This window comes from Balaenoptera physalus (assembly GCF_965194825.1).
Source record: "Balaenoptera physalus genome assembly, chromosome: X".
NCBI classification, from domain to species: domain Eukaryota; kingdom Metazoa; phylum Chordata; class Mammalia; order Artiodactyla; family Balaenopteridae; genus Balaenoptera; species Balaenoptera physalus.
The window spans coordinates 74,043,567-74,051,602 of NC_138903.1; positions in this window are offsets into that span (position 1 = coordinate 74,043,567).

An 8,036-nucleotide genomic window follows, 5' to 3' on the forward strand; every position below is an offset into this window, starting at 1 on the left:
TTGTAAATTCACATTTCAATAAATGGTGTCATCTGCATTCAAATGTTGTTTTCTTTTAAAATTTCTTTTAGAAACCCTTTGCTTAGTGTTCAAACATCCCTACTTCAGGTATCCTTAATGCAAGCAAATAATGAGTTAACTCTTTGAGTGCTTGAAAGCTTAAGCAATAACCCCCCACCCAAAATAGTCCAGTCATTTAAAAAATTGTCAAGCAAGTTTGATGGCATTACTTTAAATCTTGAGGAATTGATTTTTCAATCTAGTTGTGTGTGACCAAGGCCTAATGACCTCAGGATTCCTGAGAAACACAAATTTCCATTACATCCCAGGATTCTGTCATGCATGGGTCTACACCTATAACTTTGCTAAGTGCCTCTCTTCCCAGATCACCAAACTCGAAATAATCTCATTGGTGCTCTCTGGGTGTAGATGGGCTGACTTCTTCTTTTGGGGCCTCCAAGAACTTCAGCGGTCCCACTATGGTTAATATACCTCTAGAAGAGCACTGTTTACCCCTTTTCATTAAACAGGTATTGAGCAAATATTTATATTTTTAATGAATATAAGTCAAAATATATGTATATATACCTACATATTATACACATTAAAGTTTATTCCAACTACATTATGTTGGTGAGACAAAAAATCATGAATAAGACCAAACCAAAATAGCTATTGTTCTTACCTAAGTTCCAACTTTAATCTGATGGTTTTGGTTGTCTTTATGATTTAAAAAGCTAAACATTTTATATGGAATAAAATTATTCCAACCAATGAATGAATGAACATCAGTATCCTGATGGCAATGTTCCATTGAGAAGGAGAGAGTTACTGCAGAAAACCTGAGAGAGCTATGGCATTCATTCATTTTCTTCAACATACAATTGAGCACCAACCATGGGGCATGTACTGTACCAGGCAATAGTAGATATAATGGTGAGAAAAAGAAACCCATTCATACATGCCTAGAGCTTACAATCCAGTTGAAGAAACAGTGTAAACGATTAAGGTGGTCATGAAAGGGCACTCTGGTAGTAACTGGTAATCATTTTGCTCCATTTCTTGTAACAAATAACTCTTAAAACTAACAAATAAATGAAGTGTTCACATAGACAGAAAAAGGTCTGCTTAGGTCTTTATGGTGTTATTACAATATAAAATAGTTTTGGATAAATATCGAGTGGTCTCTGTTACTACAAGAATCTGGAAGAATATTCTCTCTCTAAAATACAGCAAAGTCCTAAGGCATGGCATCCAATCATGATTTAATACAATCACAGCAAAGAAATCAAGTCACATTTGTTGCTTCTGTCTAACTCGTTGCTAAGACAATTTTCTTGATTGCAATGACTCTCAGATTTGATGTGCATCAAAATCTCCTACAGAACTAGTTAAAAAGACAAATTCTGAAGCCAGACCCAGATACTAAATAAGAATTTCTAGGGATGGGGCACAAGAAATCTATATTTCTATTTTGAAACAATCACATACTTAGAAAAATAGTATAAGTACAGTAGAGAACATTTTTATTTCTGGAACATTAAAGAATAAGTTGCTGACCAGACGCATCACCACCCTTCAATAATTTAGTGTGTATTTCCTATAAACAAGGACATTCACCTATAATCACAATACATCCATCAAAATCAGGGAACTACTGGACCCTATTCAAGTTCCTCCAAATGTCTCAATAATGTTCCTTATGGCAGAGGATCCAGTTTAGAATCACATGTTGCATTTATATGCCAGGATACTTTAGTCTCCTTCAACCAGGATCAGTCCCTTAGTCTTTGTTTGAGTTTCAAGACCTTGACTCTTGAAAATTATAAGATTTTTTTAAATGTCTTTAAATGTGGGTTTATCTGATTTTTACTCATAATTAGATTCAGGTTATGCATCTCCAGCAGGTATATCAAGGATGTTGTGTACTTATCATTGCATCCTATCAAATGGCACACAAATTTGATTTGTCTCGTTTAAGTATTCTGTTCCTCATCAAAATTTTTTCCACTTATTTATTTATATAAGGATACATAGTTTCTGATTTTAATGAATGATTTATAATCCATTATTATCATTATTTAATTTTATGCACAAAATGTCCTTCATTTAGTCAGTGAGATCCCCTTAAAAGCTGACATCCTTTCAGCATGTCCCTATCATTCTTTTGTACTTCCTGGATCTCTGGCCTAAGTTGTTCCAGAATCATCCAGTACTTTTTCTGCCACTATCCTGGAATCAGCCATTTCTCCAAGGAACCCTCATTCTTTTTGGAGATTGGTATTTAGATGCCAAAATCTAGGTGTTAAGTGAACTCATTAATATAAATGTGTGGCTGCTTTTAGTATACAGAACGAGGGAATAAATAATAGATAGATGACTGCTGATAGACAGATAGATCGATAGGTAGATAGATAGATAATAGATAATGACGCAAACATATTTACATCTATATTTATTTCTATGTCTATCAACATATATTGAAAACCATGAGCTCATACCAATACTTCCAATTCTAATCCAAAACCATTAGAATGCACAGTTTTCATTCTAATTTTCCCCCTTTCTGCATTTGCAATGTCCTTCTCTGACAGTGAGAAACCTGGCTTTAATATACTTAATATACTTACTTACTTGATTAATAAGCAATATCCCATTTATACAGCCACACCCCTCCCCCTCACAGATACTGTCTTCTCCCTGTTCCCACTCTGAGTCCCCATTCTGAGTCAAACATAGTCCTCTTTCACTCACATGGATGCCTTCCTCATCTTACTCAAGCTCTGACATCCTGTGCCAGGCCATCTCTCTGCAGAGATGCTTTTCTCACCTTGCTGAGGCTCCGAATACCCATGTCAGGCTTATTTTCCATGTGTACACCTTCCTCATCCTTCTTGGGCTGACACACCTCACCAGGATGCCCTTTGGCAAGGATGTTTTTCTTACTCAGCTTGGTCTTACTCCTCTGCAAGGCCATTTTAATGCAGGGATGCCTTCTTTACTCTGATTTGGCTGTGATACTCCACAGCAGACTACCCCTCTGTGAGGATTCCCTCCTTGCTCTGTTTGCATTCTGACTCCCCACACTGGGCCACCGCTCCTCCTATAGACATTCTCCTCATTATGCTTGGCCTATGACACCTTGCTGTGGATCATTAGTCCCCTACCTCTGACATCACGGATGCTTACCTTGCTCTGCCCACTCAGTGGCTTCAGGACTGAATTTTTCAGGAATAAATGAGAAGGAAGGAATGGGAAAGAAAGGTATATTAAATCTAGGTCCTCTGAGAACTGGATGCCAAGATATGGATAAACATACGATGATTTTATTAAAGTAAATACTCATAAGAGAAAATGGGAAGGGAGCTAGGAAAGACTGGGACAGCTATCAGGCCTTGAGTAAAAGAAAGAGGGAAAGAAAGTTGGGTGGAAGCATTCTGGACCACTTTACAGTCTAAGGAAGTTTCACCAGGACCATTTTGAAGCCCACAAGCCCAAATCATCCTTCAGAGAAGTCCTATGTCTCTCAAGAATGTACCTACCTTAATTTCTCTGCCATGTTCAGTCACGTGTCAAGAGCAGTCCATGGGAGGCATGGTCTCAGTTCAAATGTAACAGTGTATTTCAGAGTGCTGCAGCTGGGGCCCTTGGTCAACTATACTTCCTGTAGTAGTAGATCTAAAAGGGGCATATTTCGAGGCCTCCACAGAAGGAGAGTGAAGGATGGGAGAAAGGAGAGGGGAAGTGCACTCAACAGAGCATCTGTAGGTCACGCCAAAAGACGTGTGGCCTCACTAATGTCACTCTACTACTCAGTTTACTTATCTTAAGCACTTCCACAGTCCAGAGTTTCACATTAAGACACTTCAGGAAGAATTTCTTAGAGCTTATCTCCTCAAAGAAAACAGATATAAGCATTGCAAGAATTTTGGACTTATGAACTTCTATCTAACATATTCTATTCTTACATCTAACTATTGCAGCCAGATGTCAACAGTGAGACTATTTCAAATACTGCTTGTCATTCTCATATTCCATGATCTCCAGGTGATTCAATTTCTTGTACTCATTTCTACTCCAGTTTTGTCAGGATTCCACCCAGTTGTTATTTGTCACAATTCTACCATTCTAAGTAGTAAATAAAACCACCACTAATACACATTATATATATGATATTAGAGTAAAACCTTAACCACCTGGCCAAGTGGTTGTCCATTTAACCCAAATTAATTCAAAACCTGACCTCAGACAATGCTTCTCCAGGATTGGTGGAATATAAAGTGTACAGTTCAAAGTTCTACCTAATAGAAGAATATTCCTTCTCGATTACCGTTCAAGGCTACCTCTTGAAAAGCTGTAACACTGCAACAGTCCATTTCTGGCAGGTGCCAGCATATCAGAAAGAGCCTTCTATAAACCAAGGAAGAATCTTTTTATCATTGGTCAATTGGCTATAGGGAAGTCCTCATTAAGCTATAGATGTTATTTGAAAGAGAAGGCATAGCAACATAACAAGTTTATACACACTGGGATTAAGGTAAATCTATTTAATGTTGCTTACTTGTGTCTTTGAAGATTATGGGGGCTATCTTCAACAAACTATTTCAACCTAATGATCATCTATCGTTGAGCACATCAAACCTTGTGACTAAGCAAATGAGACTGTTCTGTGTATGACTAGCATCTCAAGACAAATGGTTCACTGGTTTTCCTTGACTATGTTTGGTCTCCATAATTGTCAAGTAGCAATCTGGAAGCTATATCTCAAAAGGGAAGTAGCTAAATACGCAAGGGTCATGCTCTTCCTCTAAAATCCCATGGGGCTCCACTGCATTTTGAGCTTTCCCCAACCTAAACCTTGGTTTTGTCTCAGGCTTCAATAGGCATTCAAGTACCATTATATCAGTAAAATTATGAGAATCAATGTATAGGGAAGCATGTGCCTCATCCTGGACTGGCTTGAGAGTTTTCAGACCCATGAAAAGGTAACAGTTTCTCCATTGCACATTAACTGAGTGGGAAAAGGCATGCATGTGAAGTTCATGCTGGCTCCCAAATCCAAAGACACCCATCAGGTGTTGTACCTTCTTCTTAGTGGTAGGGAGCTCAAGATTCTACAGTTTATCTTTCACTTTGCAGGGGAATCCCACATGCCTCATACCACAGCACTTTCCTAATAAAGAACCCCCTTACTGAGAGAGCAAATCATAATATTTTCTTCAGTATTTATTTCCCAGTAGTGCTTATCCATATTTAGCAATTTTCTAAATTCCAGTTAACCAGGACAAATGAACACAATAGCATCTTTATATGCACCATAAAAGTTGTACACCATAATAATTATGGTGCATAAGATGATGCCTTGGAGGAGAGTAAGATGATCAAGTTTCTAGCACACTAAGTCAATGTTTTGACAAAATAATTTGTGTAACATAGCAAAATAAATGATATATTCCTTGGATAGAATGGTAAAGATATAAACACTGTTGGGTGAAGGTGAATTGCTTCAGATAGTCACCTAGTAGATAGGAACAGAGAAAAAAGACATTATATAGATTAATATCTACATGTTAAATTAAGGAAGTTAATTTTTTTGTTGTTCAAAGAGGAAATCCAATCCAGAATAGAAAATATAACCAGAACTATCATTTTGTTAAGTTCTTAGTAGTCAATGGCCACTGGTCTTTTGCAGTGACTGAACTGAAAAAATGAATAGACGACGTCACACAAATCTTTGATAGTGACTGTAGTATCTGGAATTCCCCTAGCAAGGTGGTACTATCATCTTTGATTTAGTCTTTTGATAGAAAAGTGGTGTGTCCCTGGTTTTGACTCAGTTTTTCCTATGATAACCCTTACTCAATCAGTCAAAGAACTCAAAAGAAGGTTCTACCAGCTACCAAAGATATTAGCTTCACTTACTCTTTCATGAACTGAGCTGATAAACACAGAATGAATTTGAGGACCCACTGAAATTAACATGAGGCAAAAATATCAAGTCTATTACCCTCTGGGGCAGCCATGAAAATGCACCACTCAGATCTTCAAGAGAGAACTTGCTGCTCAGCTGTAAGTAGTTAAGTTAGCAGAGAGCCTCCAACTGTTAGCACCTTCAGGATCCACTTCAGTTTTTGAGCTGAGGCCCTCCTCTTCTTAGTAACCCCAGATAGTGACTGAGCATGACAGAGGTACTAGGGCCTGGCCATTTCTGCCCAATGTGGAACTCCTCTAATAGGAAATCTTTGCTCCTTAACACCCCATTATGTTGGCTAACCCTTCATTACGTCTGAAAAGGGCCTGAGATTCTGTGCTTCAATAGGCATTCAAGTACCATTAGATCAGTAAAATTATGAGAATCAATGGATAGGGAATCTTTATTCCTACCTCCACCCAATAGGCCTCTTACACTTTGAACTCCATTTCAGCATCTGCCTCCTAACCTATAGACCGTCATGATACTTGAAATCTTCAGGAATTAGTATTAGATCAGGGTCAGTCAAAAACATGATAATTCTATTTCCTCCAGTATTCAGTCACATGGATGGATATACTGGCTCAGGTTCCTTTGTGAAAGGCTATAAATAAAATCACAAATCATATTTGAGGCATTAGAAGACTTCTTTGGTATTTCTTGGCTTCCCTTTCATTCAAAGGTCTCCAGTTTGTTAAATGATCTTGTTCAGAAAATAATGTATGAGGAAAGATGTCCTGCTCTATATGTTTGAGTCAGCCTGAGCCTCTTTTATAGGCCTGGAATTTCTCTGGTGAAAGTATAACATTTGGGTCCTGATGGTCAATTTAATATATGGGGCAATATAGTCCTTAAGCCCAAAGAAAGATATATTAGACCACTCTTCTTAGATTGTTGCCCCATCTGGTTGAAAATTAAGTTTTTATAACTGGCAAATAGGCCCAACCACCTCTGGCTGTGCTGTTTCTCTTTTTGTTCCTGTGACTTCTAGAGCATTCCTGAATAGGACAGCACATATAAGAAAAGGCTTTTAATCTTAAAGGGGGTGGGGCTGGAAGCAGAGGTGAAAGATAACAAGAAATACAAGTAAGATCCAGTACCACAAATAACCTTGCTTCTCACACCCAGAACCTCCCAGGCTCACCTCCCATTACCAGCCATAACACCATATCTAATTTTACAGCCTCTCTGAAGACATGCTGCTTGAAATCCCACTCTTTATAATATTTTCTTCATAGTTTTGGCTCACTAATGTTGTAAATGCATACAATACTTTCTGTAATGAGAGTTTAGTCAAGTTTGTATGGGAATGTAGAGTAGCAGGGATATCATCTCTTCAGCCATACCATCACAGTAGATCCCAGTCTTCCCAAGTATACAAGACCTTGTAAAAAATTAATAAACAGAAACCTCAATTAAATAGAGTCAGGAGACCAGAAGGGAGGGCTCTCATACCCTGCAATGATGGCAAGCCCAACCAAAAGAAGAAAGACTCCTCTTCTCTTCTGTCAAGGATTCAGCCAATGAAAATCCACAGACTCTTTGTTTACTATAGCCCTCCTAACTTCCTTCCCCATCTATAAAAAGTGCTCTCCTTCTCTTAGAGTAAGGGGACTTGCATGTGGCTTACCATGGTGGCAAAACCTGAACTGCAATTCTCTGCTGATCCCGAATAAACCCATCTTTGCCAGAGAAATATCTAGCAGGCTATTTGTTTTATGTCAACATTTTGGTGGCCTGTAAGGGGACCAGAGAAGATCCCCCATTGGCTCTCGTGAGCAAACAGCTGTGGTATCAACAATTGAACCCATTAAGCTTACCACTTTTCTCACCAACCATGGAGTTTGAAGGTATGTCTTTCTCCTGGATCCAGGCTCATACACTCTTTGCGTTTGAAACTCCAGACTCCATTCAGTACCTATTTTAAGGTTTTGTCTTTCTGGTTAAGGCCTTGTTCTGTATGCAAGTATTCATTTGGCACTTTGGTCTGATCTTGAGACCACACTGCTTCAATTGAAACTGACTAGCATTTGGCCCACTCCTATCAGAACAGGGGCTGTTTCTC